The sequence below is a fragment of the Oncorhynchus mykiss genome, chromosome 6 (assembly GCF_057628025.1).
Source record: "Oncorhynchus mykiss isolate SJ-2025 chromosome 6, ASM5762802v1, whole genome shotgun sequence".
Lineage (NCBI taxonomy): Eukaryota > Metazoa > Chordata > Actinopteri > Salmoniformes > Salmonidae > Oncorhynchus > Oncorhynchus mykiss.
Window position 1 is genome coordinate 62,147,786 of NC_143027.1, and position 18,631 is coordinate 62,166,416.

Sequence of the window (18,631 nt, forward strand, 5' to 3'; positions counted from 1 at the left end):
CTTATATGAACTGTAACTCAGTAAAATCTTTGAAATTGTTGCATGTTGCGTTTATATTATTATTCGGTGTAGTTTATACAATGGAGCATTCAAAGACTGACATTAATAGATCAAAATGTGATTAGAGCATTCAGATAATGTCACGAACGTCATCAGGGAAATGACCGGACCAAGGTGCAGCGTTGTGAGCGTACATTTCTTTTTATTTTGAATGTCGCAAACAAAAACAAGAACCAACACCACACCGCTTACTAGGGCTATACAGGCCACTAACAAAGTCAACTACCCACAACTAAGGTGGCAAAACAGGCTGCCTAAGAATGATTCCCAATCAGAGACAACTATAGACAGCTGTCCCTGATTGAGAACCATACCCGGCAAAAACATACAAACAGAAAACATAGAATGCCCACCACACATCACACCCTGACCTAACCACATAGAGAAATAAAACGGCTCTCTAAGGTCAGGGCGTGACAGATAAGGGCTTTTGTGAGTGAATTAAGAAGAAGGAGAGAATACTGTTGAGTAATAAATACATGAAAAATGATGCTGTATAAGCTTAAAAAAATAGTAAGGAGGACTGGGGGCTGACTGAGGGACAGCCGAGCATAGTCATGGAGCATGGACAGAAGCCCAACCGGGCACACATGTGGAGATCACAGACAGCAACATGGTCTCAGAGCATTTCATATTATTCTGTACGTAAATCTGATACATCTATTTGGTATTGTTTTTTGGATGCATATCATCCATTTCAAATGATATGTTACGAATTACAATCATGCAAAAGTTACAAATGTTAGCTAGCTGGCTAACATTAGCTAGGGGTTAGGAATAAAGGTTAGGGTTAAGGTTAGGAGTTAGGTTGAAGGTTTATGGTAAGGGTTAGATTAAAGGGCTAGCTTAGGTTTAGGGTAACGCCCAGCCAGACACAGGCCTCGAGGGCTCGGACAGAGGCCCAGCAGGGCACAGGTGTTGAGGGCACATACAACGGATAAAGGCTGGTGTCTTTCAGGACAAGGCTCCCATCTGGCAACTTTTTGAAGGTGGGCCGCTTCATATCTGCTATTTGTAATTATGACTATAACATGTAACATTTAATCACAGTGAGCAGATCGGATGTTTAGTTGGAACATTAAATTAATAGTGTTTAACCTTTAGCTAACATCTCAACTTGCTCAGCACATTAGAACACACAACACACAAGCATAAGTAAGTGCATGTGTATTCAATATCAACAGCTAGCTAGCTGTAGCGTTGGTGAAGTAATTTCAAAGTATCTAATTTTAGCTAGCTGGGTGTGACAAAACAAAGGCCTAATATAAAATCACACAATGATTTCAGCTTAGTATGGAAATATTGGGGCTGACAGATTATTTTGATGATAATGTGACAAACTATTCCGATCATCTATCAAGGAGAGCAGGAAATGTGGAAACAAATGTGCTTGAAGGAAATGAGACTCCTTCACTCAAGCATCATTATGCAAATTACATTTAGGCTACATGGGATTAATCACAAATTAAATGTGTAAAGTAGTACAAATACATGTACAGTAGCTAGTTGTGCTAGACATTTTATCGATAAAAGGATATGTAGCATATTGTTTTTAAATATTTGCATGCTTTTCTCCTCCCAGTAAAAAACAGCTGATTCATAGGGGGTGTAGCGGATCTCAAAACTCTTCTGCGAAGGACTCAGGTAGGAGGATACTCTTGTGCTTCCTCTCTGGGAGAAGGCTATCGAGTCGGGACGGCCACTCCTCTGTTGGCCTTTTCTCAATTAGATTTGCTCAAGTCCTGCGTCCTCTCTTCTGTGTCCTCTCTCGCCTTCTTTTGAAAAAGTTTAAATTACGTTTACAGTGTTGGATCCCAAAATAAATGTGTAATGTCATTAAAACAAATTGAGTCAGACGTGAAAGACAAATTGGAATTCGTAGCATATCATACGTTTAGCAAAATCTTAACATATTGTACATGTTGCTAATTTGTAATGTATTGTACGTTTTGGAAATTCTTAACATCATACAAATTGTAATTCATATCATATGAAATGGATGATGGACATTCCTAATAATACATACAATATGAAATGTAACATATCATATTAAATGGAGTATCTTTGATATACATACAGAATAATATGAAATCCTCTGAGTATAGGTTGGGTCACGGAGAAAGGGTGGAGGAGTTGAGGAGAGTTCAGGGTTTTGTCCAACCCATAATCTCCCAACTAAATGTACCCTTTGAACCTGTGTTTCAGGCCAAATTTAGAAGTCTCGCAAAATAAACACTTGCCGAAACCCGGGATCGAACCAGGGACCTTTTGATCTTCAGTCTAACGCTCTCCCAACTGAACTATTTCAGACATCCTGCTAAAATATTATTTCTCATTATTTTCTAAGGTGTCTTGTTAGCTGTCTAATTGATTTAGTTGACTTTAGGATATTTTCTATCCTTTTATTTTGTCAAATCTTAACTGTATGGTAGGTATCATTTCTATTGCATAAAGGCTTTTTATATTATGATCTGTTTTTGTCTTCGCCGAATTGTCCACATGTAAAATACATAGCAGAGGATGGTTTCGATCCATCGACCTCTGGGTTATGGGCCCAGCACGCTTCCGCTGCGCCACTCTGCTATCTGGTAATAGCAAGTGACAAATGCCTCCACATGGATGGAGTAATCACGCACACGTTATTTTTTATGAATGTCACGAACCAAATGTAGACCTCTCGCAAAAACTGTTCCTGCCGAAACCCGGGATCGCACCAGGGACCTTTAGATCTTCAGTCTATCTGTTAATAGGTGGAGGGGACGAGCTTATGGTGTATACAATGAAGATCTTATCGGCTCCTTAATGTCACGAACCAAATGTAGACCTCTCGCAAGAACTGTTCCTGCCGAAACCCGGGATCGAACCAGGGACCTTTAGATCTTCAGTCTAACGCTCTCCCAACTGAGCTATTTCGGCCACCTTAAAGTGGTTGTGGTGTGGTTGGCTGTCTGGTGTATTCTGCTGACTTTAGGATCATGATTATTTTCTATTAATCTTTCTCCAACAGCGAGTGACAAATGCCTCCACATGGATGGAGTAATCACGCACACGTTATTTTTGAAGCGTCCACCTGCTGGTCCCCTGACAAACTCACACATACTTTCAATTAGAATTTTTTTTCAAATTAGGCTAACCCAATTACTGACGACAGCTACGCAAATGAGCCTCAGTTGATCTGGAGTCTTCTTCCTAACAGACACAGGCTCTCAATGTGTAATGGAAGTTCTAGAACTACTCAGATAAAATGACGTGTTATTTTATCCATTGTCCATGAGAGGGTGGTAGTGAACACATCAAATTTGCACCTACCCTTCAGGATGACGCAATATTAATGTGGTCTAACTCACCCATTCATACTTTATAGTTGATATATTATATAAGTATTGCTTACAAATACAATTTTAACGCATTCTTTGAAAACAAACGTATCCTTTTATTTTGTCAAATCTTAACTGTATGGTAGGTATCATTTCTATTGCATAAAGGCTTTTTATATTATCTTATGATCTGTTTTTGTCTTCGCCGAATTGTCCACATGTAAAATACATAGCAGAGGATGGTTTCGATCCATCGACCTCTGGGTTATGGGCCCAGCACGCTTCCGCTGCGCCACTCTGCTATCTGGTAATAGGTGGAGGGGAGGAGCTTATGGTGTATACAATGAAGATCTTATCGGCTCCAACAGCGAGTGACAAATGCCTCCACATGGATGGAGTAATCACGCACACGTTATTTTTGAAGCGTCCACCTGCTGGTCCCCTGACAAACTCACACATACTTTCAATTAGAATTTTTGTTCAAATTAGGCTAACCCAATTACTGACGACAGCTACGAAAATTAGCCTCAGTTGATCTGGAGTCTTCTTCCTAACAGACACAGGCTCTCAATGTGTAATGGAAGTTCTAAAACTACTCAGATAAAATGGCGTGTTATTTTATCCATTGTCCAAATGATATGTTACGAATTACAATCATACAAAAGTTACAAATGTTAGCTAGCTGGCTAACATTAGCTAGGGGTTAGGAATAAAGGTTAGGGTTAAGGTTAGGAGTTAGGTTGAAGGTTTATGGTAAGGGTTAGATTAAAGGGCTAGCTTAGGTTTAGGGTAACGCCCAGCCAGACACAGGCCTCGAGGGCTCGGACAGAGGCCCAGCAGGGCACAGGTGTTGAGGGCACATACAACGGATAAAGGCTGGTGTCTTTCAGGACAAGGCTCCCATCTGGCAACTTTTTGAAGGTGGGCCGCTTCATATCTGCTATTTGTAATTATGACTATAACATGTAACATTTAATCACAGTGAGCAGATCGGATGTTTAGTTGGAACATTAAATTAATAGTGTTTAACCTTTAGCTAACATCTCAACTTGCTCAGCACATTAGAACACACAACACACAAGCATAAGTAAGTGCATGTGTATTCAATATCAACAGCTAGCTAGCTGTAGCGTTGGTGAAGTAATTTCAAAGTATCTAATTTTAGCTAGCTGGGTGTGACAAAACAAAGGCCTAATATAAAATCACACAATGATTTCAGCTTAGTATGGAAATATTGGGGCTGACAGATTATTTTGATGATAATGTGACAAACTATTCCGATCATCTATCAAGGAGAGCAGGAAATGTGGAAACAAATGTGCTTGAAGGAAATGAGACTCCTTCACTCAAGCATCATTATGCAAATTACATTTAGGCTACATGGGATTAATCACAAATTAAATGTGTAAAGTAGTACAAATACATGTACAGTAGCTAGTTGTGCTAGACATTTTATCGATAAAAGGATATGTAGCATATTGTTTTTAAATATTTGCATGCTTTTCTCCTCCCAGTAAAAAACAGCTGATTCATAGGGGGTGTAGCGGATCTCAAAACTCTTCTGCGAAGGACTCAGGTAGGAGGATACTCTTGTGCTTCCTCTCTGGGAGAAGGCTATCGAGTCGGGACGGCCACTCCTCTGTTGGCCTTTTCTCAATTAGATTTGCTCAAGTCCTGCGTCCTCTCTTCTGTGTCCTCTCTCGCCTTCTTTTGAAAAAGTTTAAATTACGTTTACAGTGTTGGATCCCAAAATAAATGTGTAATGTCATTAAAACAAATTGAGTCAGACGTGAAAGACAAATTGGAATTCGTAGCATATCATACGTTTAGCAAAATCTTAACATATTGTACATGTTGCTAATTTGTAATGTATTGTACGTTTTGGAAATTCTTAACATCATACAAATTGTAATTCATATCATATGAAATGGATGATGGACATTCCTAAATAATACATACAATATGAAATGTAACATATCATATTAAATGGAGTATATTTGATATACATACAGAATAATATGAAATCCTCTGAGTATAGGTTGGGTCACGGAGAAAGGGTGGAGGAGTTGAGGAGAGTTCAGGGTTTTGTCCAACCCATAATCTCCCAACTAAATGTACCCTTTGAACCTGTGTTTCAGGCCAAATGTAGAAGTCTCGCAAAATAAACACTTGCCGAAACCCGGGATCGAACCAGGGACCTTTTGATCTTCAGTCTAACGCTCTCCCAACTGAACTATTTCGGCCATCCTGCTAAAATATTATTTCTCATTATTTTCTAAGGTGTCTTGTTAGCTGTCTAATTGATTTAGTTGACTTTAGGATATTTTCTATCCTTTTATTTTGTCAAATCTTAACTGTATGGTAGGTATCATTTCTATTGCATAAAGGCTTTTTATATTATGATCTGTTTTTGTCTTCGCCGAATTGTCCACATGTAAAATACATAGCAGAGGATGGTTTCGATCCATCGACCTCTGGGTTATGGGCCCAGCACGCTTCCGCTGCTCCACTCTGCTATCTGGTAATAGAGAGTGACAAATGCCTCCACATGGATGGAGTAATCACGCACACGTTATTTTTTATGAATGTCACGAACCAAATGTAGACCTCTCGCAAAAACTGTTCCTGCCGAAACCCGGGATCGAACCAGGGACCTTTAGATCTTCAGTCTATCTGTTAATAGGTGGAGGGGACGAGCTTATGGTGTATACAATGATGATCTTATCGGCTCCTTAATGTCACAAACCAAATGTAGACCTCTATCAAAAACTGTTCCTGCCGAAACCCGGGATCGAACCAGGGACCTTTAGATCTTCAGTCTAACGCTCTCCCAACTGAGCTATTTCGGCCACCTTAAAGTGGTTGTGGTGTGGTTGGCTGTCTGGTGTATTCTGCTGACTTTAGGATCATGATTATTTTCTATTTATCTTTCTCCAACAGCGAGTGACAAATGCCTCCACATGGATGGAGTAATCACGCACACGTTATTTTTGAAGCGTCCACCTGCTGGTCCCCTGACAAACTCACACATACTTTCAATTAGAATTTTTGTTCAAATTAGGCTAACCCAATTACTGACGACAGCTACGAAAATGAGCCTCAGTTGATCTGGAGTCTTCTTCCTAACAGACACAGGCTCTCAATGTGTAATGGAAGTTCTAGAACTACTCAGATAAAATGACGTGTTATTTTATCCATTGTCCATGAGAGGGTGGTAGTGAACACATCAAATTTGCACTTACCCTTTAGGATGACGCAATATTAATGTGGTCTAACTCACCAATTCATACTTTATAGTTGATATATTATATAAGTATTGCTTACAAATACAATTTTAACGCATTCTTTGAAAACAAACGTATCCTTTTATTTTGTCAAATCTTAACTGTATGGTAGGTATCATTTCTATTGCATAAAGGCTTTTTATATTATCTTATGATCTGTTTTTGTCTTCGCCGAATTGTCCACATGTAAAATACATAGCAGAGGATGGTTTCGATCCATCGACCTCTGGGTTATGGGCCCAGCACGCTTCCGCTGCGCCACTCTGCTAACTGGTAATAGGTGGAGGGGACGAGCTTATGGTGTATACAATGAAGATCTTATCGGCTCCTTAATGTCACGAACCAAATGTAGACCTCTCGCAAAAACTGTTCCTGCCGAAACCCGGGATCGAACCAGGGACCTTTAGATCTTCAGTCTAACGCTCTCCCAACTGAGCTATTTCTCTACCATAAGCCAACATTTTCATGCCAATCATCTGCCGCTATCACCTCATGTTTCAGCATGATAATTCAGGGTCCCATGTCGTAAGAATCTGTACACCATTCCTGGAAGCTGAAAATGTCCCAGGTCTTCCATGGCCTGCATACTCACCAGACATGTCACCATTTAGCATGTATGGGATGCTCTGGATCAACGTGTACGACAACGTGTTACAGTTCCCGCCAATATCCAGTAACTTCACACAGCCATTAAAGAGTAGTGTGACAACATTCCACAGGCCACAGCCTGATCAACTCTATGCAAAGGAGATGTGTCGCACTGCATGAGGCAAACGGTGGTCACCCCAGATACTGACTGATTTTCAGATCCATGCTCCTACCTTTTTTTTTAAAGGTATCTGTGACCAGATGCATATCTGTATTCTTAGTCATGTGAAATCCATGGATTAGGGCCTAATGAATTTATTTACATTGACTGATTTCCTTATATGAACTGTAACTCAGTAAAATCTTTGAAATTGTTGCATGTTGCGTTTATATTATTATTCGGTGTAGTTTATACAATGGAGCATTCAAAGACTGACATTAATAGATCAAAATGTGATTAGAGCATTCAGATAATGTCACGAACGTCATCAGGGAAATGACCGGACCAAGGTGCAGCGTTGTGAGCGTACATTTCTTTTTATTTTGAATGTCGCAAACAAAAACAAGAACCAACACCACACCGCTTACTAGGGCTATACAGGCCACTAACAAAGTCAACTACCCACAACTAAGGTGGCAAAACAGGCTGCCTAAGAATGATTCCCAATCAGAGACAACTATAGACAGCTGTCCCTGATTGAGAACCATACCCGGCAAAAACATACAAACAGAAAACATAGAATGCCCACCACACATCACACCCTGACCTAACCACATAGAGAAATAAAACGGCTCTCTAAGGTCAGGGCGTGACAGATAAGGGCTTTTGTGAGTGAATTAAGAAGAAGGAGAGAATACTGTTGAGTAATAAATACATGAAAAATGATGCTGTATAAGCTTAAAAAATAGTAAGGAGGACTGGGGGCTGACTGAGGGACAGCCGAGCATAGTCATGGAGCATGGACAGAAGCCCAACCGGGCACACATGTGGAGATCACAGACAGCAACATGGTCTCAGAGCATTTCATATTATTCTGTACGTAAATCTGATACATCTATTTGGTATTGTTTTTTGGATGCATATCATCCATTTCAAATGATATGTTACGAATTACAATCATGCAAAAGTTACAAATGTTAGCTAGCTGGCTAACATTAGCTAGGGGTTAGGAATAAAGGTTAGGGTTAAGGTTAGGAGTTAGGTTGAAGGTTTATGGTAAGGGTTAGATTAAAGGGCTAGCTTAGGTTTAGGGTAACGCCCAGCCAGACACAGGCCTCGAGGGCTCGGACAGAGGCCCAGCAGGGCACAGGTGTTGAGGGCACATACAACGGATAAAGGCTGGTGTCTTTCAGGACAAGGCTCCCATCTGGCAACTTTTTGAAGGTGGGCCGCTTCATATCTGCTATTTGTAATTATGACTATAACATGTAACATTTAATCACAGTGAGCAGATCGGATGTTTAGTTGGAACATTAAATTAATAGTGTTTAACCTTTAGCTAACATCTCAACTTGCTCAGCACATTAGAACACACAACACACAAGCATAAGTAAGTGCATGTGTATTCAATATCAACAGCTAGCTAGCTGTAGCGTTGGTGAAGTAATTTCAAAGTATCTAATTTTAGCTAGCTGGGTGTGACAAAACAAAGGCCTAATATAAAATCACACAATGATTTCAGCTTAGTATGGAAATATTGGGGCTGACAGATTATTTTGATGATAATGTGACAAACTATTCCGATCATCTATCAAGGAGAGCAGGAAATGTGGAAACAAATGTGCTTGAAGGAAATGAGACTCCTTCACTCAAGCATCATTATGCAAATTACATTTAGGCTACATGGGATTAATCACAAATTAAATGTGTAAAGTAGTACAAATACATGTACAGTAGCTAGTTGTGCTAGACATTTTATCGATAAAAGGATATGTAGCATATTGTTTTTAAATATTTGCATGCTTTTCTCCTCCCAGTAAAAAACAGCTGATTCATAGGGGGTGTAGCGGATCTCAAAACTCTTCTGCGAAGGACTCAGGTAGGAGGATACTCTTGTGCTTCCTCTCTGGGAGAAGGCTATCGAGTCGGGACGGCCACTCCTCTGTTGGCCTTTTCTCAATTAGATTTGCTCAAGTCCTGCGTCCTCTCTTCTGTGTCCTCTCTCGCCTTCTTTTGAAAAAGTTTAAATTACGTTTACAGTGTTGGATCCCAAAATAAATGTGTAATGTCATTAAAACAAATTGAGTCAGACGTGAAAGACAAATTGGAATTCGTAGCATATCATACGTTTAGCAAAATCTTAACATATTGTACATGTTGCTAATTTGTAATGTATTGTACGTTTTGGAAATTCTTAACATCATACAAATTGTAATTCATATCATATGAAATGGATGATGGACATTCCTAATAATACATACAATATGAAATGTAACATATCATATTAAATGGAGTATCTTTGATATACATACAGAATAATATGAAATCCTCTGAGTATAGGTTGGGTCACGGAGAAAGGGTGGAGGAGTTGAGGAGAGTTCAGGGTTTTGTCCAACCCATAATCTCCCAACTAAATGTACCCTTTGAACCTGTGTTTCAGGCCAAATTTAGAAGTCTCGCAAAATAAACACTTGCCGAAACCCGGGATCGAACCAGGGACCTTTTGATCTTCAGTCTAACGCTCTCCCAACTGAACTATTTCAGCCATCCTGCTAAAATATTATTTCTCATTATTTTCTAAGGTGTCTTGTTAGCTGTCTAATTGATTTAGTTGACTTTAGGATATTTTCTATCCTTTTATTTTGTCAAATCTTAACTGTATGGTAGGTATCATTTCTATTGCATAAAGGCTTTTTATATTATGATCTGTTTTTGTCTTCGCCGAATTGTCCACATGTAAAATACATAGCAGAGGATGGTTTCGATCCATCGACCTCTGGGTTATGGGCCCAGCACGCTTCCGCTGCGCCACTCTGCTATCTGGTAATAGCGAGTGACAAATGCCTCCACATGGATGGAGTAATCACGCACACGTTATTTTTTATGAATGTCACGAACCAAATGTAGACCTCTCGCAAAAACTGTTCCTGCCGAAACCCGGGATCGAACCAGGGACCTTTAGATCTTCAGTCTATCTGTTAATAGGTGGAGGGGACGAGCTTATGGTGTATACAATGAAGATCTTATCGGCTCCTTAATGTCACGAACCAAATGTAGACCTCTCGCAAAAACTGTTCCTGCCGAAACCCGGGATCGAACCAGGGACCTTTAGATCTTCAGTCTAACGCTCTCCCAACTGAGCTATTTCGGCCACCTTAAAGTGGTTGTGGTGTGGTTGGCTGTCTGGTGTATTCTGCTGACTTTAGGATCATGATTATTTTCTATTAATCTTTCTCCAACAGCGAGTGACAAATGCCTCCACATGGATGGAGTAATCACGCACACGTTATTTTTGAAGCGTCCACCTGCTGTTCCCCTGACAAACTCACACATACTTTCAATTAGAATTTTTGTTCAATTTAGGCTAACCCAATTACTGACGACAGCTACGCAAATGAGCCTCAGTTGATCTGGAGTCTTCTTCCTAACAGACACAGGCTCTCAATGTGTAATGGAAGTTCTAGAACTACTCAGATAAAATGACGTGTTATTTTATCCATTGTCCATGAGAGGGTGGTAGTGAACACATCAAATTTGCACCTACCCTTCAGGATGACGCAATATTAATGTGGTCTAACTCACCCATTCATACTTTATAGTTGATATATTATATAAGTATTGCTTACAAATACAATTTTAACGCATTCTTTGAAAACAAACGTATCCTTTTATTTTGTCAAATCTTACTCAGATAAAATGGCGTGTTATTTTATCCATTGTCCATGAGAGGGTGAACACATCAAATTTGCACTTACCCTTCAGGATGACGCAATATTAATGTGGTCTAACTCACCCATTCATACTTTATAGTTGATATATTATATAAGTTATAGTATTGCTTACAAATACAATTTTAACGCATTCTTTGAAAACAAACGTATCCTTTTATTTTGTCAAATCTTAACTGTATGGTAGGTATCATTTCTATTGCATAAAGGCTTGTTATATTATCTTATGATCTGTTTTTGTCTTCGCCGAATTGTCCTCATGTAAAATATATAGCAGAGGATGGTTTCGATCCATCGACCTCTGGGTTATGGGCCCAGCACGCTTCCGCTGCGCCACTCTGCTATCTGGTAATAGGTGGAGGGGACGAGCTTATGGTGTATACAATGAAGATCTTATCGGCTCCTTAATGTCACGAACCAAATGTAGACCTCTCGCAAAAACTGTTCCTGCCGAAACCCGGGATCGAACCAGGGACCTTTAGATCTTCAGTCTAACACTCTCCCAACTGAGCTATTTCTCTACCATAAGCCAACATTTTCATGCCAATCATCTGCCGCTATCACCTCATGTTTCAGCATGATAATTCAGGGTCCCATGTCGTAAGAATCTGTACACCATTCCTGGAAGCTGAAAATGTCCCAGGTCTTCCATGGCCTGCATACTCACCAGACATGTCACCATTTAGCATGTATGGGATGCTCTGGATCAACGTGTACGACAACGTGTTACAGTTCCCGCCAATATCCAGTAACTTCACACAGCCATTAAAGAGTAGTGTGACAACATTCCACAGGCCACAGCCTGATCAACTCTATGCAAAGGAGATGTGTCGCACTGCATGAGGCAAACGGTGGTCACCCCAGATACTGACTGATTTTCAGATCCATGCTCCTACCTTTTTTTTTAAAGGTATCTGTGACCAGATGCATATCTGTATTCTTAGTCATGTGAAATCCATGGATTAGGGCCTAATGAATTTATTTACATTGACTGATTTCCTTATATGAACTGTAACTCAGTAAAATCTTTGAAATTGTTGCATGTTGCGTTTATATTATTATTCGGTGTAGTTTATACAATGGAGCATTCAAAGACTGACATTAATAGATCAAAATGTGATTAGAGCATTCAGATAATGTCACGAACGTCATCAGGGAAATGACCGGACCAAGGTGCAGCGTTGTGAGCGTACATTTCTTTTTATTTTGAATGTCGCAAACAAAAACAAGAACCAACACCACACCGCTTACTAGGGCTATACAGGCCACTAACAAAGTCAACTACCCACAACTAAGGTGGCAAAACAGGCTGCCTAAGAATGATTCCCAATCAGAGACAACTATAGACAGCTGTCCCTGATTGAGAACCATACCCGGCAAAAACATACAAACAGAAAACATAGAATGCCCACCACACATCACACCCTGACCTAACCACATAGAGAAATAAAACGGCTCTCTAAGGTCAGGGCGTGACAGATAAGGGCTTTTGTGAGTGAATTAAGAAGAAGGAGAGAATACTGTTGAGTAATAAATACATGAAAAATGATGCTGTATAAGCTTAAAAAATAGTAAGGAGGACTGGGGGCTGACTGAGGGACAGCCGAGCATAGTCATGGAGCATGGACAGAAGCCCAACCGGGCACACATGTGGAGATCACAGACAGCAACATGGTCTCAGAGCATTTCATATTATTCTGTACGTAAATCTGATACATCTATTTGGTATTGTTTTTTGGATGCATATCATCCATTTCAAATGATATGTTACGAATTACAATCATACAAAAGTTACAAATGTTAGCTAGCTGGCTAACATTAGCTAGGGGTTAGGAATAAAGGTTAGGGTTAAGGTTAGGAGTTAGGTTGAAGGTTTATGGTAAGGGTTAGATTAAAGGGCTAGCTTAGGTTTAGGGTAACGCCCAGCCAGACACAGGCCTCGAGGGCTCGGACAGAGGCCCAGCAGGGCACAGGTGTTGAGGGCACATACAACGGATAAAGGCTGGTGTCTTTCAGGACAAGGCTCCCATCTGGCAACTTTTTGAAGGTGGGCCGCTTCATATCTGCTATTTGTAATTATGACTATAACATGTAACATTTAATCACAGTGAGCAGATCGGATGTTTAGTTGGAACATTAAATTAATAGTGTTTAACCTTTAGCTAACATCTCAACTTGCTCAGCACATTAGAACACACAACACACAAGCATAAGTAAGTGCATGTGTATTCAATATCAACAGCTAGCTAGCTGTAGCGTTGGTGAAGTAATTTCAAAGTATCTAATTTTAGCTAGCTGGGTGTGACAAAACAAAGGCCTAATATAAAATCACACAATGATTTCAGCTTAGTATGGAAATATTGGGGCTGACAGATTATTTTGATGATAATGTGACAAACTATTCCGATCATCTATCAAGGAGAGCAGGAAATGTGGAAACAAATGTGCTTGAAGGAAATGAGACTCCTTCACTCAAGCATCATTATGCAAATTACATTTAGGCTACATGGGATTAATCACAAATTAAATGTGTAAAGTAGTACAAATACATGTACAGTAGCTAGTTGTGCTAGACATTTTATCGATAAAAGGATATGTAGCATATTGTTTTTAAATATTTGCATGCTTTTCTCCTCCCAGTAAAAAACAGCTGATTCATAGGGGGTGTAGCGGATCTCAAAACTCTTCTGCGAAGGACTCAGGTAGGAGGATACTCTTGTGCTTCCTCTCTGGGAGAAGGCTATCGAGTCGGGACGGCCACTCCTCTGTTGGCCTTTTCTCAATTAGATTTGCTCAAGTCCTGCGTCCTCTCTTCTGTGTCCTCTCTCGCCTTCTTTTGAAAAAGTTTAAATTACGTTTACAGTGTTGGATCCCAAAATAAATGTGTAATGTCATTAAAACAAATTGAGTCAGACGTGAAAGACAAATTGGAATTCGTAGCATATCATACGTTTAGCAAAATCTTAACATATTGTACATGTTGCTAATTTGTAATGTATTGTACGTTTTGGAAATTCTTAACATCATACAAATTGTAATTCATATCATATGAAATGGATGATGGACATTCCTAATAATACATACAATATGAAATGTAACATATCATATTAAATGGAGTATCTTTGATATACATACAGAATAATATGAAATCCTCTGAGTATAGGTTGGGTCACGGAGAAAGGGTGGAGGAGTTGAGGAGAGTTCAGGGTTTTGTCCAACCCATAATCTCCCAACTAAATGTACCCTTTGAACCTGTGTTTCAGGCCAAATTTAGAAGTCTCGCAAAATAAACACTTGCCGAAACCCGGGATCGAACCAGGGACCTTTTGATCTTCAGTCTAACGCTCTCCCAACTGAACTATTTCAGCCATCCTGCTAAAATATTATTTCTCATTATTTTCTAAGGTGTCTTGTTAGCTGTCTAATTGATTTAGTTGACTTTAGGATATTTTCTATCCTTTTATTTTGTCAAATCTTAACTGTATGGTAGGTATCATTTCTATTGCATAAAGGCTTTTTATATTATGATCTGTTTTTGTCTTCGCCGAATTGTCCACATGTAAAATACATAGCAGAGGATGGTTTCGATCCATCGACCTCTGGGTTATGGGCCCAGCACGCTTCCGCTGCGCCACTCTGCTATCTGGTAATAGCGAGTGACAAATGCCTCCACATGGATGGAGTAATCACGCACACGTTATTTTTTATGAATGTCACGAACCAAATGTAGACCTCTCGCAAAAACCGTTCCTGCCGAAACCCGGGATCGAACCAGGGACCTTTAGATCTTCAGTCTATCTGTTAATAGGTGGAGGGGACGAGCTTATGGTGTATACAATGAAGATCTTATCGGCTCCTTAATGTCACGAACCAAATGTAGACCTCTCGCAAAAACTGTTCCTGCCGAAACCCGGGATCGAACCAGGGACCTTTAGATCTTCAGTCTAACGCTCTCCCAACTGAGCTATTTCAGCCACCTTAAAGTGGTTGTGGTGTGGTTGGCTGTCTGGTGTATTCTGCTGACTTTAGGATCATGATTATTTTCTATTAATCTTTCTCCAACAGCGAGTGACAAATGCCTCCACATGGATGGAGTAATCACGCACACGTTATTTTTGAAGCGTCCACCTGCTGGTCCCCTGACAAACTCACACATACTTTCAATTAGAATTTTTGTTCAAATTAGGCTAACCCAATTACTGACGACAGCTACGAAAATGAGCCTCAGTTGATCTGGAGTCTTCTTCCTAACAGACACAGGCTCTCAATGTGTAATGGAAGTTCTAGAACTACTCAGATAAAATGACGTGTTATTTTATCCATTGTCCATGAGAGGGTGGTAGTGAACACATCAAATTTGCACTTACCCTTCAGGATGACGCAATATTAATGTGGTCTAACTCACCCATTCATACTTTATAGTTGATATATTATATAAGTATTGCTTACAAATACAATTTTAACGCATTCTTTGAAAACAAACGTATCCTTTTATTTTGTCAAATCTTAACTGTATGGTAGGTATCATTTCTATTGCATAAAGGCTTTTTATATTATCTTATGATCTGTTTTTGTCTTCGCCGAATTGTCCACATGTAAAATACATAGCAGAGGATGGTTTCGATCCATCGACCTCTGGGTTATGGGCCCAGCACGCTTCCGCTGCGCCACTCTGCTATCTGGTAATAGGTGGAGGGGACGAGCTTATGGTGTATACAATGAAGATCTTATCGGCTCCAACAGCGAGTGACAAATGCCTCCACATGGATGGAGTAATCACGCACACGTTATTTTTGAAGCGTCCACCCTGACAAACTCACACATACTTTCAATTAGAATTTTTGTTCAAATTAGGCTAACCCAATTACTGACGACAGCTACGAAAATGAGCCTCAGTTGATCTGGAGTCTTCTTCCTAACAGACACAGGCTCTCAATGTGTAATGGAAGTTCTAGAACTACTCAGATAAAATTAAAGAGTAGTGTGACAACATTCCACAGGCCACAGCCCGATCAACTCTATGCAAAGGAGATGTGTCGCACTGCATGAGGCAAACGGTGGTCTCCCCAGATACTGACTGATTTTCAGATCCATGCTCCTACCTTTTTTTTTAAAGGTATCTGTGACCAGATGCATATCTGCATTCTTAGTCATGTGAAATCCATGGATTAGGGCCTAATGAATTTATTTACATTGACTGATTTCCTTATATGAACTGTAACTCAGTAAAATCTTTGAAATTGTTGCATGTTGCGTTTATATTATTATTCGGTGTAGTTTATACAATGGAGCATTCAAAGACTGACATTAATAGATCAAAATGTGATTAGAGCATTCAGATAATGTCACGAACGTCATCAGGGAAATGACCGGACCAAGGTGCAGCGTTGTGAGCGTACATTTCTTTTTATTTTGAATGTCGCAAACAAAAACAAGAACCAACACCACACCGCTTACTAGGGCTATACAGGCCACTAACAAAGTCAACTACCCACAACTAAGGTGGCAAAACAGGCTGCCTAAGAATGATTCCCAATCAGAGACAACTATAGACAGCTGTCCCTGATTGAGAACCATACCCGGCAAAAACATACAAACAGAAAACATAGAATGCCCACCACACATCACACCCTGACCTAACCACATAGAGAAATAAAACGGCTCTCTAAGGTCAGGGCGTGACAGATAAGGGCTTTTGTGAGTGAATTAAGAAGAAGGAGAGAATACTGTTGAGTAATAAATACATGAAAAATGATGCTGTATAAGCTTAAAAAATAGTAAGGAGGACTGGGGGCTGACTGAGGGACAGCCGAGCATAGTCATGGAGCATGGACAGAAGCCCAACCGGGCACACATGTGGAGATCACAGACAGCAACATGGTCTCAGAGCATTTCATATTATTCTGTACGTAAATCTGATACATCTATTTGGTATTGTTTTTTGGATGCATATCATCCATTTCAAATGATATGTTACGAATTACAATAATGTAAAATACATAGCAGAGGATGGTTTCGATCCATCGACCTCTGGGTTATGGGCCCAGCACGCTTCCGCTGCGCCACTCTGCTATCTGGTAATAGCGAGTGACAAATGCTTCCACATGGATGGAGTAATCACGCACACGTTATTTTTTATGAATGTCACGAACCAAATGTAGACCTCTCGCAAAAACTGTTCCTGCCGAAACCCGGGATCGAACCAGGGACTTTTAGATCTTCAGTCTATCTGTTAATAGGTGGAGGGGACGAGCTTATGGTGTATACAATGAAGATCTTATCGGCTCCTTAATGTCACGAACCAAATGTAGACCTCTCGCAAAAAGTGTTCCTGCCGAAACCCGGGATCGAACCAGGGACCTTTAGATCTTCAGTCTAACGCTCTCCCAACTGAGCTATTTCGGCCACCTTAAAGTGGTTGTGGTGTGGTTGGCTGTCTGGTGTATTCTGCTGACTTTAGGATCATGATTATTTTCTATTAATCTTTCTCCAACAGCGAGTGACAAATGCCTCCACATGGATGGAGTAATCACGCACACGTTATTTTTGAAGCGTCCACCTGCTGGTCCCCTGACAAACTCACACATACTTTCAATTAGAATTTTTGTTCAAATTAGGCTAACCCAATTACTGACGACAGCTACGAAAATGAGCCTCAGTTGATCTGGAGTCTTCTTCCTAACAGACACAGGCTCTCAATGTGTAATGGAAGTTCTAGAACTACTAGATAAAATGACGTGTTATTTTATCCATTGTCCATGAGAGGGTGGTAGTGAACACATCAAATTTGCACTTACCCTTCAGGATGACGCAATATTAATGTGGTCTAACTCACCCATTCATACTTTATAGTTGATATATTATATAAGTATTGCTTACAAATACAATTTTAACGCATTCTTTGAAAACAAACGTATCCTTTTATTTTGTCAAATCTTAACTGTATGGTAGGTATCATTTCTATTGCATAAAGGCTTTTTATATTATCTTATGATCTGTTTTTGTCTTCGCCGAATTGTCCACATGTAAAATACATAGCAGAGGATGGTTTCGATCCATCGACCTCTGGGTTATGGGCCCAGCACGCTTCCGCTGCGCCACTCTGCTATCTGGTAATAGGTGGAGGGGACGAGCTTATGGTGTATACAATGAAGATCTTATCGGCTCCAACAGCGAGTGACAAATGCCTCCACATGGATGGAGTAATCACGCACACGTTATTTTTGAAGCGTCCACCTGCTGGTCCCCTGACAAACTCACAAATACTTTCAATTAGAATTTTTGTTCAAATTAGGCTAACCCAATTACTGACGACAGCTACGAAAATGAGCCTCAGTTGATCTGGAGTCTTCTTCCTAACAGACACAGGCTCTCAATGTGTAATGGAAGTTCTAGAACTACTCAGATAAAATTAAAGAGTAGTGTGACAACATTCCACAGGCCACAGCCCGATCAACTCTATGCAAAGGAGATGTGTCGCACTGCATGAGGCAA

General features: G+C 40.1%; 19 non-coding genes across 19 annotated transcripts; all 19 read right to left on the reverse strand.

Annotated features, from left to right (window-relative positions):
* Positions 1–2,571: 2,571 nt before the first annotated feature.
* Positions 2,572–2,643, reverse strand: trnam-cau (transfer RNA methionine (anticodon CAU)). Its single transcript has one exon. It is a non-coding gene; the product is annotated as a tRNA-Met (tRNA).
* Positions 2,644–2,903: 260 nt separating this feature from the next.
* trnaf-gaa (transfer RNA phenylalanine (anticodon GAA)) lies at positions 2,904–2,976 on the reverse strand. The gene has a single exon. It is a non-coding gene; the product is annotated as a tRNA-Phe (tRNA).
* A 631-nt stretch (positions 2,977–3,607) lies between these two features.
* Positions 3,608–3,679, reverse strand: trnam-cau (transfer RNA methionine (anticodon CAU)). The gene has a single exon. It is a non-coding gene; the product is annotated as a tRNA-Met (tRNA).
* Positions 3,680–5,547: 1,868 nt separating this feature from the next.
* Positions 5,548–5,620, reverse strand: trnaf-gaa (transfer RNA phenylalanine (anticodon GAA)). Its single transcript has one exon. It is a non-coding gene; the product is annotated as a tRNA-Phe (tRNA).
* Positions 5,621–6,153: 533 nt separating this feature from the next.
* trnaf-gaa (transfer RNA phenylalanine (anticodon GAA)) lies at positions 6,154–6,226 on the reverse strand. The gene has a single exon. It is a non-coding gene; the product is annotated as a tRNA-Phe (tRNA).
* Positions 6,227–6,857: 631 nt separating this feature from the next.
* trnam-cau (transfer RNA methionine (anticodon CAU)) lies at positions 6,858–6,929 on the reverse strand. Its single transcript has one exon. It is a non-coding gene; the product is annotated as a tRNA-Met (tRNA).
* Positions 6,930–7,034: 105 nt separating this feature from the next.
* On the reverse strand, positions 7,035–7,106 carry trnaf-gaa (transfer RNA phenylalanine (anticodon GAA)). The gene has a single exon. It is a non-coding gene; the product is annotated as a tRNA-Phe (tRNA).
* Positions 7,107–9,881: 2,775 nt separating this feature from the next.
* trnaf-gaa (transfer RNA phenylalanine (anticodon GAA)) lies at positions 9,882–9,954 on the reverse strand. The gene has a single exon. It is a non-coding gene; the product is annotated as a tRNA-Phe (tRNA).
* Positions 9,955–10,155: 201 nt separating this feature from the next.
* On the reverse strand, positions 10,156–10,227 carry trnam-cau (transfer RNA methionine (anticodon CAU)). The gene has a single exon. It is a non-coding gene; the product is annotated as a tRNA-Met (tRNA).
* A 260-nt stretch (positions 10,228–10,487) lies between these two features.
* Positions 10,488–10,560, reverse strand: trnaf-gaa (transfer RNA phenylalanine (anticodon GAA)). The gene has a single exon. It is a non-coding gene; the product is annotated as a tRNA-Phe (tRNA).
* An 848-nt stretch (positions 10,561–11,408) lies between these two features.
* Positions 11,409–11,480, reverse strand: trnam-cau (transfer RNA methionine (anticodon CAU)). The gene has a single exon. It is a non-coding gene; the product is annotated as a tRNA-Met (tRNA).
* A 105-nt stretch (positions 11,481–11,585) lies between these two features.
* trnaf-gaa (transfer RNA phenylalanine (anticodon GAA)) lies at positions 11,586–11,657 on the reverse strand. The gene has a single exon. It is a non-coding gene; the product is annotated as a tRNA-Phe (tRNA).
* Positions 11,658–14,432: 2,775 nt separating this feature from the next.
* On the reverse strand, positions 14,433–14,505 carry trnaf-gaa (transfer RNA phenylalanine (anticodon GAA)). Its single transcript has one exon. It is a non-coding gene; the product is annotated as a tRNA-Phe (tRNA).
* Positions 14,506–14,706: 201 nt separating this feature from the next.
* trnam-cau (transfer RNA methionine (anticodon CAU)) lies at positions 14,707–14,778 on the reverse strand. The gene has a single exon. It is a non-coding gene; the product is annotated as a tRNA-Met (tRNA).
* Positions 14,779–15,038: 260 nt separating this feature from the next.
* On the reverse strand, positions 15,039–15,111 carry trnaf-gaa (transfer RNA phenylalanine (anticodon GAA)). Its single transcript has one exon. It is a non-coding gene; the product is annotated as a tRNA-Phe (tRNA).
* Positions 15,112–15,742: 631 nt separating this feature from the next.
* Positions 15,743–15,814, reverse strand: trnam-cau (transfer RNA methionine (anticodon CAU)). The gene has a single exon. It is a non-coding gene; the product is annotated as a tRNA-Met (tRNA).
* Positions 15,815–17,137: 1,323 nt separating this feature from the next.
* On the reverse strand, positions 17,138–17,209 carry trnam-cau (transfer RNA methionine (anticodon CAU)). Its single transcript has one exon. It is a non-coding gene; the product is annotated as a tRNA-Met (tRNA).
* A 260-nt stretch (positions 17,210–17,469) lies between these two features.
* Positions 17,470–17,542, reverse strand: trnaf-gaa (transfer RNA phenylalanine (anticodon GAA)). The gene has a single exon. It is a non-coding gene; the product is annotated as a tRNA-Phe (tRNA).
* Positions 17,543–18,172: 630 nt separating this feature from the next.
* trnam-cau (transfer RNA methionine (anticodon CAU)) lies at positions 18,173–18,244 on the reverse strand. The gene has a single exon. It is a non-coding gene; the product is annotated as a tRNA-Met (tRNA).
* Between the last annotated feature and the right edge of the window lie 387 nt (positions 18,245–18,631).